Here is a 17,158-nt window from a genome sequence, read left to right on the forward strand (position 1 = left end):
CTTAACTTCACAATTAGTGCCTTCTGCAATCAAAAATTTGAATATTTTGTCTTTGTGGTCAAGGGTTTTGCTATTACACATAAGCTGCTTGTATTTTCCAGTGAAGCAGCTGTCAGTGACACAGTGCGTTTGATCTCCTGACAGCTGTGCTCCAAGTAAGACACTGATGCATTAAAGTATTTTCTTTAGAAGTGTGTGAGATTAATAAAGACTATAACGCTAACGCTTGTTGCATTGCAATACATGGCTTTATTCCCTGGAGCTGTATCCAAACCTGAAGTGGATCATTTTTAGACTCACTGCTTGACATTACATGATGCTCAATTAATAGTTATTTCCTTTATTTATCATCCATGGATCCGTGACACAATGCTTTGTTTGCTTTTATTTGAAATTTCAGACATATTTCTTTCACAAACAGTGCATATATTGAGTGGCAATTACTAAAAATAGAGATTTCAAAAAACAATGTCACTTACTGACTATGCATTCAGCATGCGCTTGACTTTTATTCCTCATGCGCTTTCCTATTGTATCAATACCAAATAAGTGATCACAATTTCCAGCCCACTTGCCTGCAGGCCACCGTTACAGAGCTGTGCTCCATTTTTCTCACGGAGAAGCAAAGGGAACCACACACCAACGTTTTCAAATCTGCATTGCTGAGAATTTGGTAACGGGGACATAGCCTATAGCAGACTGTTACAGTGACTGTCTATGAGACTCAACACTCTTGAAGAGTATTTACATTATTGCAGTGAATATTTTAAACAAATACTGAAAGAGCTCCTAATGAGGCTATCTGCACCAAATGAGGAAAAATGTTAGTTGTGCAAGGTTATATGTCATATAATTTTAGAATAAACTCCACAAAAGCAAGTAATGTGTCCTCATTTGATCACCCAGGGCTTACTGTAAAGATGAGTTACGTGCTGTACCAGGCCTCCTTTAATAATCTCAGCTGTTAAGGACACAGATGTAGACAGTTTGGGACAGGAAGGCTTTGCAGGTATTTTCATGCCCAAAGAATGATTCATCTAGATTTCCAGCTTTATGAAAAAAATCCCACCTTTTATTTGTTGTAACGTGCAAAAATAGCATCGTGGCTCTCTTTCTCTCCTATGTTTTTCGCCAAAAGACTACACTATTTTAGAGAGCAATTTTAGTAAACATAAATAAACCATTTTCCATGATATGTGAAATAAACCACATTGTTATTCTCCACAATATGTCCCAGTTGAGAATCCGTGTTTTACAAGCACCCACCTTGATTCCTTAAGAGCAATCATGCCTTCAAATGCTTTGATATGACTCGGGCATCAATGGATCACGTCATTTAACGTGACTGAGGTGAGTGGAGTTTTCATTTGATAGGAAAACAGAGACAAAAAATGCTTTCCAGGAAGATGGACTAAAGCTTTTGAGTTGAAACCAGTATCCAGAGTTTCTAGCTTTACATGTTATGCCCAATCTGGTGTGCATTTTGACGTGCTGGCATGGCTCCGACATGTTCACTGCCTGTTAGACATAAATTGAAGGGCAGCTGTGCTTGCAGGGAGATCCTCCCTGCTACTTAACCCAAACTAAACCTCTAAATGTAATCTGAAGTAAACAACAGTAATTTTTCTGCTGGTTTGAGACTTTGCAGCAGGGTAAATACAGGTTTCATCGTATTCAGTAAGTGGCCGTTGTCAGTGGATTGGATCTGGGTAATGTCCTTCGTTCCCTGAAGATTAACAGCTTGCCTTTAGTGGAAGTGTGTGCTGGTTAAAACTCCCTTTAGGTCACAGCTTCTTTTTTTCAGGCAACACAGCAATGTCATGGTTCATAAATTAAGAAGTCAACAGTTTGTCACTGGAGCTGAAAATACCTCCCTAAAGGTTAGGCCTCTGAGAGACTCTTTAAGATGCTGGCAAGTTTCTATGACAATGGTCCTTTGAAAATAATGTTTTCTGATACTTATCAGGGAAGAAATGTCAACAGCATGATGCCTTATCATTTTGGGCTCATTAGCATAGAGACCTTTGCCACACTGTTTGGAGTGTCACTTGACATTCCTATTGTTGATTGCAGGAGAGTTAAACCTATGCCACATAAAACTCAGTAGCACTTATAAAATGTAATTTCCACTCGTCTTCTTTCCCAAGGACAGGAACAGTTTTGTGGAATACAGCCAAAACCAATGCTGTTCACTCGTGCAGCTGTACTACCAAATCTGAAGGGCGGATTCATCACATGTCCAAGGGGGTAGGTGTCATCAGCACCCAGATCTCCTGCCTGCCAGGCCACAAACCATTGGGTTCTTTGTGAAAGTCACCAAAACTCCCCAGGACTTTGTTCCAAACTATGACTATATGTAGCACTTGTGTTACAAGGAGTCTGCAGACTCTACCGTCTCTGTGTAGGCATCTCTCTCCATTCATTTTGCTACTGCAGCAACCTTTCCAGAGCATCACTGCTGCTCAGTGTCTTGTGTCTTGTCTTTGGATGTGGCTTTTCAGTGCCTCAGAATTGGAAGAGTAAAAGAATGTACTCCCTGCAGCAAGGACCACCTCCTCTGTTCTGTTATATACAGTAATTGTTTTGTACTGTGAAGACGGAGCATGCTCCTTGCTTGGCTGTACCTGAAAACCAACAGACACCCAGTCTCCTGTGACAGAATTCACCGGAATATCTTGCGTAGTACTTGCTCCACAAAACACTTTTGGATGAGGAGGGGAAATAACCAACACACCGTTTTGTTGTGAATTTCAATATCGACTTCTTGCTTGTAAACTCTGGGTTATTGTGGACGAAGACAGGCTGGAGAAGCAGCATTACCCTCCTAGTTGTGGTGGCGGTGCACAGGACGGCAAAGAAGCCCCAGACAGTGACTCCAGCCACAAGCATGCAGTAGTCCCAGGTTCTCTTTCTTCCATAGGAAGTCTGCTGTTTTTTTGATGGCATGAACATGATTATCATGTTCTTATGAACTTGATCGTGGGAACCACTAGGTGAGTCTCCATGCAAGCCTTGCAGATTGACAGCCCCTTGCGGGAGAAGCTCTCTGTAAACACATCTACCCATATTCTGCTGTTGAACATCTGACCTTGCGTTGCTGATCTTGCATTTTTATCTTTAGAAAGAACATAACTTAGTGCCCTCAAGGGCTTTCCCATATTCATGGTAGCCAGGAGGACAGTGAATCTTTATAGACAGAGCATATACAGGCTGGGGAAGGAGAAGGTTGTAGATTTAATACTTCTCCTTTCAAACATCATCTTTCACCCCGTCTCCTCAGCCTGCATTAGAGACTGAAGAGTAGACTGCTGCAGCCTGTTACTCTTGCTCTCAGAATAAAATTTCTGCCATGTAGAAAATACCTGGGAAATGTATCTTTTTTCCCCCCACAGCTCAGCAGATCGTCCTGTGTACTGCCTTCAGGTTCAGAATGAGCATGAGTCTTTTGTTACTCTGAGAACCGCATCCTCCTTACAGAAGTGTTGATTGAACGTGCGGATGACAGACAATGTGTGTTTTAGGCCATTGCTTATCAATGTGAGTCGAAATGAAAGAGAAGAGATGGGGGGAGGGTTGCGTGTGTGAGATGGGGAGAAGGGACTGATTATGAGTATACCTTATTAAAGAAAGCTTTCATAAAACCTTCATATCAACTGTCTGGGCTTCACGATTTTAGCTAATAATTAAGAAGGAATATATACCATGCTAAAGTTTCATTCACAGGAAACTGAACTATTTTCTTTCCTGTGTGGACAAACGTTGAAATAAAGAGTGAATATGTGTACAAAAGGCATGTCTTCTCTTTGGTGCTCTGGAATTCCTGAAGAAAAGCTTTGGTAATTTTAGTCTGTCCTTTAGATAACATAACCTTGATAGATGGATTGCAAAAATTAATTGTAGTTAAGGAGTACAATAAGAAATGAGATACCAAGTTCATTGCTGGAATAATCAAACTGGTTTGAAAGGAGCTTCTGCAATTCTGTTATGGATTAATGGTTCAGAGACATTATGCTTTAAAATTAGCTGCCACTTTTTTAATCAGCCTGTTAGTACAGTTATGCTGATGATCCTAACCAGACCACTGTATGGTACAAACAGGTCATTCATCATGGTGAATCAGAAGCAAGCACAAACACTAACACACAAGCTGACCCAGAGCCATCTACATGACCCAGAGGATATAAATACTCATTCCAAGTTTTTCTGAAACTTGGTAAAATCTGAGGCCAACTGCAGGTCTGAAACTCAGGAAAGTATGCCACTCTGATACTAGTTTTGTACCCAAGGAATTACATTTTTCTGCCTAGTGTTTTTTTCATAAGCAAATATAACCCAGATTGTATCATATTACACGTGGTGTGGCTTTGAGTTAATTTTAATTTTTAACAGTCATCTGTTTTCTTCATCTGCCTTTCAGTCATGCCACAGGAACATCTGCTGGTTCTTTTCTTTCATACTATTGACTTTGTTTTTGCATTTTTGTGGTGTGGTTTGTTTCCATATGAGGGTCAAAGTCAGCTTGCTTGCTCAAAAAGGGGCAAGGCGAGGTAACATGCCACAGAATTACAGCCGTGCTGGATTTGGCCCCTGCTTACACCACGAACCTGAGAGTCAGTAGCTCTTCCCGTGCTGTCCCTCTTCCACTTGCAGCAAATGGGCTGGGCTGAAAGGACGTTTGTCCTCTACGCTTCGAAATGGTTTTGGTGGTCCCTGTGCTGAGACGGGCGTAGGGTGGGCTGTCCCTGGTAATTCTGTCCCTGCATTGGGGCTCTGCAATATAGCCTCTGTGCTCTGAAAATGAGGGCTGTCAATTTTACTCTTCAGGATGCACCAACGAGCCACTGTGTGGTGGCAAATTTTACGTGGACTCGCACCAGGCAGGCAAATCTGCAAATCTCATGTGAATTTTGTGACAGCAGGGTGGAGAGATAGCTTGAATTCTACGAGGTGCTAAATAATTGGTGTGATTTGGCCTGTGCCCTTCCTTTTTCCTGCTGTCCTGAATGGAAATAAATAAATAAATAAATAAATTTAATACTCCCAGTTTTTCCTTTGTTGTAACTGCAATTAGTCAGTAAAATGAATATATGTTACTTTGAATACTTAATACTCTAACATGCAACAAGTTTTTGAACAGCAGTCAACTGTACATTTCAGCTTGTAGAAAGTATTACATTTATGAGCAGGCAATATGCATTACTATTAAACTGATAATTCGCTTGATTTTAATTTCATCAGACACCTTATAATAGGATCAAGCCTGCTTCACTATTATCTTATGGAGAAAATCAGTCACGTCTGTATTTCAAGAAAGACTCTTTTTCCCTTCTTGTGGGGGCAAACTGATTGATCTGAAAAGATTTTAGGTCACCTCTTTGTCTGTGAATCTTTAATACATAAACGAGCGTGTGTGTGTGTGTTGAAGGAAATAAACTAGCAGAAGTGGGGAGAAAACAAAATGAGCAAGCCTTATTAACAGGAGCTCAGTTTTTAGTCCCAACAGACTTAAGTAGCAGAAGGGGGAGTGAAGATCTGTGGCTGGCTGCCAGAGAAGCATTGCTGAGCGTAAACACGCCAAGGCATCTCAGAATGCCCTTATCATAGGGAGCCTGAAAGTGTTTGTACTCGGGGACTCTGCAGCAAGGAGCAGTCTTGCAAGCAAAGGCTGTTAATTGTGGATTTTTAGTACGGAGAAAACCACAGCCAAGCTGACCAGAAAGACTGGAATTTCATTTCTCTCTCTCTCTCCACACCCCCACCCCCGCCCCCTCTGTCTTTCTCCCTGTCGCCCACTCATTGGATTTCTTTCTCTGCCAGCCTTTTAAACCAGAGATTACTGGGTCAGTGACATTCATTATTCCTTTTATGATCTCGCGTTCAGCCTCCTGGAGAAACACTGCTACCTGTAAGTATCTGCTTCACATTCTTTCCATGCACTGAATGCCGTTGTGTTTGGGGTTGTAAGAGTGTTTAACAGCTTAATGAGTGTTGCAGCAAAGCAGTCAGACAGTGATTTTTGTACTCGGCATGGATGAAAGCTCAGTTCTAACTTTGGAGGAAAAGAGGCACTGCTTCTTGCCAGTAGTTTAGTAAAACTTAACTTGCAAGTTAAGGATTCCAAGCAACTTAGTTTATCTTAATGTTCAAGGTTACAGAGATTTCTCAGCTATGCTGGCTTTCTTCCATCAGCTCTAGCAAAACTTTGTGGGTTTATCTTTTATAAAAATCTCAGAAGCAATAAGCAAGATTTCTTTTTTTAAAATTGTCTTTTTAGTAAGACAGTGGGAGATAGAAATGTGATTAAAAACTCCGGAAAACATCATGAAAACTTCAAATATTATTAAGTCTTCCTAAAGGATATATTTTGTTTAGCTGGGAGAATTTGGTATTTAAATGCATGTTTTAAAATTGCAGACTTTTGTTTTGCAGCAGGGATCTTTGAGGGGTTTCACATTTTCATGTACATTCAGGCAGCTGGCTTCATTCGTCTGAATGAGACAGAAGTTTTTTGGTCTAATGTATGCGTAAATGTTTATGTGTGTTACTGAACACACACATACATGCTTGCACAGCTTTTACATTTCTAACCGCTTTCTGTACATTTACCTAGAACCAAACTCTAAAACATCACCTCTGAGAGATCAGTTGCTGTCGCTGTGTTGTGCTGAGGCACTTCGACAAATCCTTTAGATAATTATACACAGTTTTTTGAAACACTTATTAAAAAGGGGATTCTGCAAGTTACGTTTTTGCTAGTTAGAGAATTCTACTAGTTCATCATCCCAGCTAACTCAGGACTGCATATTACCCTAGGCAGAATGCATCTCCGCCGTTGACATGTGTCCAAGGTGTCTGTGGGAGGCATTGGCGCTGTAAATCACCAGTTGCTTTCACAGTAAATGAGCACGTACTCATTGATGCTGTCCCATCTCTTCTCTTACTCCAGTGTTACTGCTGTGGGCCTGCCAGCATTTTCTTCATGATTCTTCTATAGGCTTTGTTTTGCATGCAACACGACTCCATGCAGATCGTTTTGACCTAGGGAATGGGTTGGTTTGGATCTGGGCACCTTTAGATTTTGAGCATTTTTTCCAGCATAGGACAAGTTGCTGGACAATGCCTTGATTTTTAAATGGAAGCACCTCATGCCTGTTCATTCATTACATTCATTTTCTGCAGTCCTTGAAGTGGTCTTGATAATATTAGTCTATGGTAATATTGGTTACAGTGCACATGGTCTTGATAATACATGTCTATGATAATATTAATTACACTACAACAGGAATTAATGCATTCATGGGGAAAAGAAATTATCACAGACTTCAATCTAAGAGTGAATTTAGATGTGTAGTAAAATCATGATGGTAAAATAGCACATGCTAGTCAAATAACCATACAATAGAAGTGCAACCCACTTGACTCTACATGTTCAGTAAAGAGAGACTGAGCAGATCATCGTCATCAATACTTTAATTTTGCTTCTCTCACTTTTTGAGATTCTGTGGCAGTTAGACTGTCAACCCAGATTAACTTTTTTCTCTCATGCTAAGGGCTCTGTGGGCTACAGTTACTGTAGCTAGGGTGTCTGTACACAACTTCATGCTTTCACAACTTGCAACATGAGATCCTCAGGATGATTCAGCTGCCTTTTGTGCAGTTGGGTAAAAAAAAACTGAACAGAATACATTTTGGAAGTTGTTGAACAATCCCTAATGTGTTGTTTCTGTCTCTAGTTCCTATTCTGAAGTTGTGAAGCCTGCAACAGAGTTCAAAGAAGGCAATCATACCACATCCAAGTAACTTACATATTTCACAGAAGAACCTCAAATCTCTTTTCATTTGTATGTAGGGAACATCAAACTCCCAGTGGAGTCAACTCACATACCTTTGGAAACCTACATTTGTGTCTAGGCTAAATCTGTCCTCTTTCCCTTAGATAGCTAGATAAACAGGAAGGAATTGCTCTTTGGAGGCATGTCTTTTGCTCGCGGAATATCCTGGCAAAAAGCTCAAATGAGCATCTAAGTTTCACATATCTAAGGTGCAAAAAGATGAACAAAGCCAGTGTGTTTGTGGGGAAGTGTAATCCGTACCATCTACCACCTGTTATATTTTAAGCGTTCAAAAAAATCCTCTGTGTAGCACGTGCAGCAGATCTCAAGTCTTCTTTTGTTTAGCACTGTGAAATGCAGCACACCCTTGAGAGAGCTTGTTTTTGTGAAGAAGAGTCTGCAAAGTCTTCCTTCTCAAAAAGTCAGAACCTTTTCCATTACCCTCAAGGCTCATCAGTTCAAAGCTCAGCCTTCTCCCTGACGCACAGTTAACCTGCCAACCAACAGCAGTGCATGAAGAAATTATTCTAAAAATAATTCTTCAGGTAGCTTTCTACCTGTAAGAGGGAGTCTGCTAGAGATGGAAGTCCACTGCCATTTTGTCGCCCTGTGGTTCCATGTAGAACAGGGTTGGGTGTTATCACATGCAACTTACTGAGTACATGAGCAGATGCGTAACACTCGGGAGGTGCAGTGTGTCAGTGGTACTGTGTTTCACCACCATGGCCCGACTACTGTTTCGCAGAAATACCAGACCTTGCTGTTCATGTTGTAATGAAATAATGTCACTGCTGGGCAGCTGGCCACAGGTTCCTTGTCCCTGCCTCCTCTCCTTGCCCTACCTTGTGCATGAGGGTTTTCCTGCTTCTTTTCTATGGGTTTTGACGTCCTCACACTTGTGGGTCAGACATGTATTCAGTCTCTGGCAGAGCTGCCCTGGCGTAAGTCAAGCTCGTCTGGCACCTCATGCATGAGATCTGACCATAGCCAGCAAAGGGCATGGAAAAACATGGGGCTCCAGAGCTGGAAGCCGGGTGTTGTCATGTTAGGTACTGAATGCAATGCTGTCGTTTCTGTCTTCACTCACCAAAGTTATTGATCAAGGTGAAGCTAACAATTTTGTCCTTGTAACACAGCATGATTGTGACTTGACTAATCCTAGGCTCCTTGCTGAGTTTCACGAGTTTCTTTTCTGTCCGTTACTAGTTACTTGCTAAAATGGAATGTCTTTTCAAAGTCAATTGTCTTGAGAACATTCTCTATCCACTACATTCCCTTCACCCATCCACAGTTTCCATTATTGGGGTAGTTTTCATTTTTATTTTTGAGTCATTCTCTGGGTGTGGTTGGGGAAGCCACTTTGCTACCCACGTGTTGTTACAGACTGCTCTTCTCTTAAGAAGAATAGGTCTTACTACCTCTCTGCAGTGCATATAATTACACATGAAATAAAAAGGATGGCCAATCTAGTCCTTTTACTTTACTGTTTTCAACAGTTTTCCCCTAGTTTATATCTCTCCTCCCCTCCCCCCTTAACTGAGAATCTCCAGGATCCCTCTCTCCCTTCTCATACAGGAAAAGGAGAAAAGAAGAGAGATTAAGTATGCTTCTAACCTTTACAATTGTGTCATGGTCTTAGGAGGGTACCAGTATGACATTGAACTAGAAAACCATGTCAGTAAAATATATAGTGGTTGGTATTAACATTTACACTGAGAAGTACCCTGCTTCCTTTGACTGCCAAAACCCAACCTTTTGCTCTATTTGAATAGTCGAAAGAAAATTCTAAGTGGAAATATTCAAACCTTCTGAAAAGTTAATTAGTCCTGCAAATGGCAAAGAAGTTGGTTCAGTCTGTGATTCTCCTAGGCTGGCTTGACTTTTCTTGCAAACTGATGTCCCCTATAGCTTTATACTCCCAAAGGGAAGATGGGAAATCAGTGAGTACTGAGACCCAGGAGGATGAGGGTCACGTGCAGGATAGCAACCTATGGATAGCATCAGTGGAAGAACCTTACTGGAAGCTGGAGTGTTTTATGGACTTCCTCAGATAGGTGTAAAAAAGAAATAAAATAATTATTTCTTTTTCAGAGTGATTTCTGCACTGCACTCTGTTCCAATTCAGCATTCATGTCTGATGGCGAATGGATAGTCAGAGGGTAGCAGTTCCTATTTGTGTAATGATCTTAAAAACACATAAAGGCCAACTAAGAGAAAAAAAGTCACTTCGTCTTTATCTTGTCAAGTTATGTTCTGTGAGACAGCTTTCTGGGCTTAGAAGAGTAGAGGGCAAAGATGTTTTCATTGGTCTTTTGAGGAGAAAATACTTACCTGTTCAGAAAATGCAGTTTAGCTGTTAGTCTCTTACCTTTTATCTCTTAGTATCTTACCTCTTATCAAGCCAAGACTTGATTTTATTTGCTTTTGTAATTATCTTCTGTATAATAGGCATCTGCTAACAGTTCGATCTCGATCTCTACCTGAAAATTCTTTGAATTTCTCTGAAAAGTACTTCTAACAATATAAGCAGATCTGTTTAACACTTAAAAGGGAACAATGCATTGTCTTCAAGATGGTCTTTAAGAGGCAAACACAGTCAATAGCTCCTTTTTTTTTAGTCTCAGTCTGGGACTCTGAAGTGCACTGCCTTTTTAAAAGTATGTTGTGTAACGGTTGAAGGCCAAGCTGTTAAGTATCCCTGGTCTTGATTGATTGAAAGTCTTCCTCTCAGTGCTCCTCTGTCCCTTTATTTTCTTGTCCATCACTGCCTGAGCCCCGCCACCTGCGTCCCCCCTACGTTTTAGCTCTGTTTAATGGGGGAGATTTAGATTAGATATTAGGAGGAAATTCTTTACTGTGAGGGTGGTGAGGCACTGGCACAGGTTGCCCAGGGAAGTTGTGGCTGCCCCATCCCTGGAAGTGTTCAGGACCAGGCTGGATGGGGCTTTGGGCAACCTGGTCTGGTTTGAGGTGTCCGTGCCCATGGCAGGGGGGTTGGAACTAGATAATCTTCCAAGACAAACCATTCTATGATTCTATGAAAGAGTGGAGCAAAAAGAAGGGAACTGTTATCTACTCTTTAGACAGAATTCCCTCTGGCCTTACAAATTCTGGTTGATGTGGAAGGGGGTCTCAGAAGGAGCAGAAACTAAAAGGGTTCAGCAAGGGCTACCGAGGAATCCCATGGAAAAGAATATTTCAGTTGTCAGCCTCCCACTAAGCTGCAACACTTGGCATTAAAGTGCAATAATATTTATCGTGTTATATTCAGCTTTTTCTCCTCTACTACCTGTCTGCCTTTGTGTAATGTCAGATATGCTTTCAGTCTTATATTGGCCGGTCAGCATATGGGGATACTTCTGCACTTAGTTTCCACTACCTAATATCCCTGAGCTTGGGTGAATCGTAACTTAGTGTACAACAGTGACAATATCATGCTGAGAATGAACATTGAAGTCAGAAATAATCTCTCTAAATTGAAACTGTATTAAGTGTGAATCTCATAATCACTGTTAAAATAGCTGTAATGCGAAAGGGCGTAGAATGAAGAAAAACAGGGATTTTTCTACCTTATAGTATTCTGAAAGAAACAAAGGACGACAAAGAAATGTTAACAACCTGGATATATCTGATGTTCTTCACATCCTTCACTGTTTTCTATGAAGAAAGGTCTATTCAGTGACCATGCAACGGAACACTTATTGTTTCCTTACTTTTGTCAAAAAGTGCACAGGACTTCTGTTCACAGACCAAAACTGAGAAAGGAAAAAACGAAGGGAACTGTTATCTACCATTCCTTAACTCAGCAAATACCTTGCTGAATACTTAGTTTTTATGTGACCTACAATCCTTGTTTGTAGTGCACGGAACAAAAACAGCAAATAGCAAATGGTCCAAGGGGCATGTGTTAATTGCACATTCTGAAGTGACAGCCCCCTAATTTAATAGCCTACGATCCTCTCATTGCCCTGGGCTAAGTTTTAATTGCTGTAATAATATTCATCTTTTCTCCTAGAAGTTGTGGAAGGCTGCTATTTGTTTTCTTTAATCCCATCCTCTAAAAAACAAATCCTATGTTCTTTCTGTTTCTTGTAAACTTTTTCTGGTGTTCATTGAAATAAATCAGTCCAACTCCCAGACCACAACAATCATCCTCCATAATCCCCTTCAAACTTTGCAAAAGAAGAGGGCAATTTTGAATCCAATTGTGCAGTGAAATCTCCCAGGTAACCAGAAATTTTGTGACACATAGAGAAACGATTAAGGTCTCATCCAAATCCCATTGAAGACTTTGGATGTCATTGAGACTTGGCTCAAGGTCACTAGTGATTACAGATTTTTAGTCAGGTTTTACTTATTACAACTGAGAGTTCCTTGTGCTGTTTCTGATCTTATTTTCAGTTGTTCTTCACTGGTAGATAGCTATCTAAATCATTGGGATTAGTTTTTGTTTGCATCACATTAGCCCTCAGAATCAGACTCAGGGATCTGTACCTTTATAACTTCTAAATAAAGAAGTGCTGTAAGCCTTCCCACCAGTGTATTAATATTTGCACATTAATATTCTTTTAAGCCAATTTCATTCATGCAGGAGTTGTAATGACAAAAAAAATTACAAAACTTATCTAAAAAAGCAGATCTACTTGACATCATTCTGTGATTCTGTGACATGGATCTCGAGACACACAACTGAGAGTTTCTACATATACCTCTGGATGGGTCCTGCACAGGTATATATTTTCTCCAGAATCTGCTGTTTGAAGGACATCTTACTTTCAATAACTCATGGATGCTTTTAGGGACTTAAGACAGTTTCCAGATTCCTGAATGGTGCAATGAACACTTGACAAATTGGGAAGTTTTGTCAGGTATTTCTTTCCTCTGCTTTTTTTTTTTTTTAAATCTTGAAAACCAGTTGCCTTTGGTGAGAATGCTAGTGTTTGTAATTAGCCATTGCATTGTTTCTCACATGTGTGTGGGCAGCCCTGGGGGAAATCTACTTCTTCTGGTATTTGGAGAAAATTTTTAACAAACCACATCTGAAGTTCTTAGTAACCCTCCCCTAAATTGTCCCCAGTCTGGTTTGTCCCTCTGTTAACTCTTCAGAGTCACATCCACAGCCTCTTCAGAGGGCACTTCGCCTTCTGCCTTCTCCCCTGGGCTCGTCTACAGAGCGGGGCAGGGGTCTGCCAGCAGATGAGGAGCTCCTTGCTGGGTGTCCCTTTTGCAGTGCCCTGGACATGTCTTTGGGGTGATGTCAGGGGCCATGAAGAATATCCATTCTCCAAATAACCAGAGGTAGACTCTTCTATGCTACCAAATCTCAGGGTCAGCTTGGCCAGCCTACCTCTAATTATGTGAAAGGAGGTCTCTTTCTTTGTTGCCACATTTTTTATACTAGTATGGTTTTATGTTGGATCTCATGGGAATTACTGGATGGTTTGTGGGGCACAATGCAGTGTTTTGCAAAAATAGACCAGGTAATTAACTTGGGTTCTGGGAGCCAGACAGCTCAGTCATTTCAGCTTAGAGTTATCACATCAATTAGGCTGTAAACAACCGCTGCAGGTAACTTCTCCCACCCCTTGGTCTCAGCACAGCCAGCTTTTATGGCAACTCCAAAGTTACATCAGGTTGCTCAGGCCCTATTAGTTGTATTTTAAATATCTCTGAGGATGGAGACTCCACTGCGTCCCTGGGAAACCTTTTCCACTGACCATGCTTACTGTGGCTTTTTTTTTTTTTTCTAATATCTAATGTGGATTTCCCTTGTAGTGAATTTTGTGAGTTGCATCTTGTCCCTTCACTGTGCACCTCCAGGCTCCCTGGCACCCTTCTGTTGGATGTCTAAAAATAGCAATAAGCCCGTTCTTCTTCAGTCTGAACAAACCCAGCTGTCTCAGCCTCTCCTCATAAATCCTGTGCTCCATCCCCACTGAGGGATAACAGCTAATATATGATATCTCACTGAACTGACATGGCTGTTTTGCTTCCGGGACCGAATCTGATACCTTTCTGTGAGCTTGTAGGCGCACAGTGCACCTGGAGTTGGTTCAGGTGTTTTGCCATGTAGACAAACCCTTAGAAAGTCAATGTGGAAACAGCTTAGTTTAAAAACACTGATTCGCCTAACATACTGTTCATGAGCACCATTATTTTTTTAAACCTCTAAGTATATCTGAAATATTGTCGTGCATTTGGAATTAAATAGTGACTCAGTCATTGTTCATTTGCTTAGTCATTCATGGCTACACAGATGCCATGCCAAGGATGGATCAGGCTCAGCTGTGATATTCAGGGCAGAGAAGTCCAGAGACTCTAAGGAAGTCCGAAGCAGCTACAAAATATGCCAGCGGCACCACCAGCAGTTGTAGAGCCGCTGGAGAGCAATGCACTGTCACTGTGGATCAGCATAAATCCCGTGTGGTACACATACGCGAATTTGCTGAAGCAACAGTCGTCTTCACGCACAGGGGAAAATGCTGATCTGGTGGCATTCACTCCCAAACCTTCTAATTTTATTGCCATTGTGCGCTGAAAAGGATGTTGACATTTCTTTTTGCTATCATTGGATAAGTGTTTGAGAAAGCGAGGTTGTCCTTCCCAAGATCTTCACTTGGCCACGTAAGAAGACAGCCCTGCTCTGACAAGTAGAGGCCAACTGCTGGAACATATGGGGCAAACATGTTTAGTGACACAGGAGCAGTACCTACCAGCAAAAGCAGTCAAAGCAAGGCTGCAATACACAGTGGGACCAACTTTGTAGCAGAGAAGGGCTCACACAGACAACGTGAAATTGGCCAAAATGGCTCCTCTTGGAACCTTTCTGCCCTTAGCGTTTGATGCAGAGTAAGAAAAGGCAGGAAAGAAACCACCGCCTGTGCCTCAGGTTTATACCTGCACCTGGTGCAGGGGTTTATGGGGCAGGCACCAGACGACAGATAGACCTGGGCTTCATCAGAGTTGAGGTGCAGGTGTCTCCGCGTGAAGGACCCTGGCAGGGCCTGCTGGAGAGAGACAGCTGGCTTTCCCTTCTTGTAAGAGCATATTAAGGTTGAAAGAGAACAATGATGAAGCAGCCACACACAAGTAAGTCACAGCTAGTTTCAGAGAAGATCCAGTTTCTCAAGCCATAGAGGAGCTGAGATAAGAAGAAAATAATTAGGAATTTTAGACTCTGACTGAGACCCGGCAAAGTGCTAAGGGGCACTTTCCTTCCTGACCCTTCCTGACCAGTGCCATTTCTGAACTGGCATTAGGCTGTCTCTGAACTACAGCGACTTTTTGTGGTAGATATCCAGGTGGAAGAAGAAAAAGCTGTCCAAGCTTCAATTTTATCATTTCTTATAAGGTACCCAGTGCTCTGTGAATAAAGGCATTTTGAACTGTAAATCCATGCCCCAGACCGGTATTATGGAGCACGAAGTTACTGGCATTGTCATGAGCAGTAAATCACTGGTTCTGTGCTTCAGAGTCAATGACTGCCCCTTAGCACTTTGCCGGGTCTCAGTCAGAGTCTAAAATTCCTAATTATTTTCTTCTTATCTCAGCTCCTCTATGGCTTGAGAAACTGGATCTTCTCTGAAACTAGCTGTGACTTACTTGTGTGTGGCTGCTTCATCAGGGGCTGGAGTTAACGGATTTAAAATCCATTGAAGTCCCTGTGCCAGGAGCTTCTTGCTGGCCAAGGATCCCGACATGCCTGAAGTCGGAGGAGACGGTAGGCAGAGCATCTTCTTGAGACATATGCCAAGGAAGTTGTTTCACTTCCCTCCCGTCCAGTCTTCACTTTGTTAGAGTCAGGAAGTGGGAAGAGGGCACAGCCACAGAGAAGATTTTCACTCAGAACATCTCCCCATGCTTTGCAGCTGGTATTTTAAGGAAACACAGATTATATTTGATAAATGCTAGCAATCTGTGCACTATGTGATAAATGCCAGTCAGATATTCAGGTTAAAAGGGTGTGCTTGCTGCAAACCATACTTTCTCACTTGGAGGCTGAAGTGTAATCTGTTTTCCTCCCCCTCTTTCCAAGTTGTGCTTTATAGGATTGCAGACTGTGTTTCAAAACTGTGAATTTCAGGAAGTGGAGTGCTGTCCCAGATGTGCTTATTTCAGTGAAGTGCCATGCATACCCATCCCAGTAGAAAGAAACAAAAATTAGCAAATACATTTAGATATCTAGATTTAAGTAAAAGCTGTCTGTGTAAGTGAACTTTTTGTTTTAAAAAATCAATTGAGGTTTTGATTTGTTTCTGGAACACATTAAAAGATTTTCAGCCATGAATTTAATTCCCTTTCCTCTGGCTAGAAATCTACATTTTCTGTCAGATTTTGTTCAGACTGATCTGGCTGCGTAATTTTAGACCAAAATGGAAAAATTTTCAGATAAAAAGCTAAAAATCCAGAGTTAAGATTTGCAGTCCGGACTACATAGTCAACATACGTCTAACTTTAAACTTACATTAGTCCCAACATCTTCAATCTTGAGTCTGGGCTGAAGTGAGTTGATCTATTTTGTGTTACTTTAGGAAGTGAATAATTTAAAAGAAATTCTTAGCTGCTGTTCGTTGGTCAGTTAAATATAAAACCGGGCAGATACGTGCATACAGCTGTAGGCTGCTCAGAAGGTCATCTTGCCAGAAACAGTAGAGTGAACACTTAACCTGTTAACAATAATGAAGGAAATAAAGAGATACATGGATTTATTTTTTTATGCACTTTCAGGAAAGCTCACTGTTGGTGGTAGGGTTGTGGTTAAATTAGACAGTGCAAATAAGTAGTCACATTGCGGCTTTACTAGCTTGAAATTACTTACAATCTTATCAGATTTCATTGAATCAATGCTTATTCTTTGGGCCACAGATTCAGTTACTTTGGAGGGTTGTAGAAATTAGGGTGTCATAAGGATTTCAACAGTGCTTCTTCAATATCAGAAGAACTATGCTTTTCTTACGAATTTATAAACATGGAAGTTGAAAATTAACTGTAACGGAGAGCATGAGGGGTTTGTGTAATTTTATTTTCTATATTGTCTTTTCTTCCTTGTTTTCACCAAATTTGCCTCAGAATTATTATCCTTTTTTTTGTGAAAAAGAAAAAAATTCAGCTTTGTCATGCCATGTCATATGTTTCAGTGTTGACATCCTGGCATGGTTACTCTCTAGAGCAGGAAGAATAGGGAGGGACTGGCAAGGTGTTTTCAACTAAACGTTGAATTTTTTTCCCTACATTCAACGGCAAAGCAAAAATAGATTTAACAAAAGGCCACTCTCTCTCTATCCCACTTTCAGATATATTGAATCTGATGAATGCCTTCTGCTGCA

At 41.1% G+C, this 17,158-nt stretch overlaps 1 protein-coding gene across 7 annotated transcripts in view; it reads left to right on the plus strand.

Moving 5' to 3' along the window:
• The first annotated feature begins 5,637 nt into the window (after positions 1 to 5,637).
• Positions 5,638 to 17,158, plus strand: part of FREM1 (FRAS1 related extracellular matrix 1) — a 78,243-nt gene continuing 66,722 nt past the window's right edge. For 6 of the 7 annotated variants that reach the window (XR_008463898.1, XR_008463899.1, XM_054186530.1 and 3 more), the window contains exon 1: positions 5,638 to 5,905. The gene's annotated coding sequence lies outside the window, so the exon portion shown is untranslated. Of the gene's footprint in view, positions 5,906 to 15,382; positions 15,553 to 17,158 lie in introns of all 7 variants that reach the window. The other variant, XM_054186531.1, reaches the window with a different exon arrangement.

This window comes from Rissa tridactyla, chromosome Z (genome assembly GCF_028500815.1).
Source record: "Rissa tridactyla isolate bRisTri1 chromosome Z, bRisTri1.patW.cur.20221130, whole genome shotgun sequence".
NCBI classification, from domain to species: Eukaryota; Metazoa; Chordata; class Aves; order Charadriiformes; family Laridae; genus Rissa; species Rissa tridactyla.